The sequence below is a fragment of the Lactuca serriola genome, chromosome 6 (assembly GCF_051521515.1).
Source record: "Lactuca serriola cultivar US96UC23 chromosome 6, Lser_US96UC23_V15, whole genome shotgun sequence".
In the NCBI taxonomy this organism is placed as follows: domain Eukaryota; kingdom Viridiplantae; phylum Streptophyta; class Magnoliopsida; order Asterales; family Asteraceae; genus Lactuca; species Lactuca serriola.
This window is the reverse complement of record NC_136413.1, coordinates 76,646,376-76,648,500: the sequence shown is the minus strand read 5'-3', so window position 1 is coordinate 76,648,500 and position 2,125 is coordinate 76,646,376. Positions and strand designations below refer to the sequence as shown.

Below are 2,125 nucleotides of genomic sequence, written 5' to 3'. Positions count from 1 at the left end.
TGCTTCGAGGATGAGATGGATGTGCTTGGAAGAGACTGCAACGACGTGAATGGAAGAAGAAGATGTCGACGTCGTTAACGGAAGAAGAAAATGTCGGCGTTCAGTTCATTCTTTCATTTGTAGAGAAAGAGGGGGGGGGGAGAGAGAGTGAGAGAGAGAGAGAGAGAGAGAGAGAATTTCAAAAAAAAATAGACCGAATACGATGGAATAAAAGAACCCAATAAATAATTGTTACACTTTGATAGTTTTGCCCTTAAAAGTTTTTTTAAAACAATTTTCATTGACTTGAGTTGACTGATTAGAGTGCCTAGACCGGATTATTTCTGGCTTTGACGCCGTTCGATTATAAAAGTTGATTAGTTATAAATGTCATTGTTGGAGGACCACCAAGCGCCTAGGCGCCGATTAAACGGACTCCTAGGTAGATATTTGCAACGCTGGTTACAGTTGTACAATTGAAATCATCAGATACATCTTTATTTGTTTATGGCTTTATTCTGATGGTATCTTGATTTTAATATTTTTTGTTACAATGGATAATCACACATGTGGGAATAAGTGTAACCAATCAAACATACTATTCTTTCTTAGATGATAACTGAGGATTAGTTGCATATGCATAATTTTTGATAGGAAATGGTTATATTTGCATTCAAGTCATTGTTTGGATTGTGCCTAGAATATTTTTTATGTTTTTTTTACCATATTTCCCAACTGATATTGTGAAACAAGGTTTATAACCGATTGAACTATAAAAATGGATGGAAATAGTTATCCACCTATTTTTATTGGAGGATAATAATTACCCACAACCCCTTATTGGAGGATAATAATAGTCCACTTAAATTTGAACGAAATTCATCGTTTGATTTAGTGATTTTCATGAATATTTTCATCATATTGATGCTTGTGATTGACAATTTGTTTAGAGATGCCACAATAGTGGTTTCCTTTTCATAGATTTCTAGCCGTTACATTAAGTTTAGTTCCATTTAAACTTGGTTGGATAGATTAGTACAAATAAGACTTACAAAATAAATATTAACCTTGCATTAAATTAGCATATAAATATACATGATATAAGAAAAACATTTTACTGCAAAAGAAAGGACTGAATTGTTACCCACGAAGTATTGACTTCACACATGGTACACTTAATTTAGCAAACACATTGATTCATATTGTATAAATTAAATCTAACTAGGAACATACAAAACCATTTGGGACTTCACCGCCACAGACATTAACGAGCAAGCTAAGAGATAATGGTACATTAAGATTGATCCCAAGGACGTTGGCTTTGATTGCAGTGCACAAACAGACGGCAGCCTCAAGGTCGGCAAGTCCTTGGATGAGAGAGCAACATGGCTTCACCGGTGGTGAACCTAACTCAACTTTGACCAATCCCCCAAGAAGATTAGCACAAACCCCCAGTTTCAAGGCGTCTCTAGGGCAGGTTTCCGTATTTGGTTTTGTGTTTGGTACTGTGTTCGTGTTAGTGTTGGGGTTGGGGTTTTGGTTAGTGTTAGGGATGGGGTTGGAGTAGGGATTGGGGTTGGGGTTGCTGCTTGGATTTGGGTTGGGTTTTTGATTTGGATTGAGGTTGGGTTCTGGTATGTCGGACGTCTCACAGCCACTAACCATGACGCAGAATAAAAGGTTGAATGCTATGAGCAGAAAAACGGACACATTACTCTTCGATGCCATGCCAAAATCGGTTATGAAAACTTTGTCAATTATAGTGAAGGAAGAGTGTGATAGAGTAAGGGTACAATGGAACATTATATAGGTCTCTGTGGAGTAATATTTTTTGCTTAAATATATTCCAGTTAGTAATTGAGTCAAATTAGTATGTTATAGTTTTTGCTGCCACCAACCCATGCACATCAAAGCGTACGTTGAAAGCCCTTTTTTTTTTTTTGAACAAAACCAGATGCATTATACTAATTGCAAATAAAAAATATATATGTGCTTCAATGGATTAAACTTTAACAGGGTATATATATTATCTTATATATCTGTTGTTCAAATCTTTTTTAGTCTTATATATATCTTCTAAATATTCAAATTATATGTGCTTTGCATGTAGGTTTATGGAAATACATTTTTGCTTCTGTATAGTTTT

The 2,125-nt window shown here is 35.4% G+C and overlaps 1 pseudogene; it reads right to left on the bottom strand.

Annotated features, from left to right (window-relative positions):
* Positions 1-1,078: 1,078 nt before the first annotated feature.
* On the bottom strand, positions 1,079-1,736 carry LOC145057930 (lipid transfer protein EARLI 1 pseudogene; annotated as a pseudogene).
* Positions 1,737-2,125: the final 389 nt, after the last annotated feature.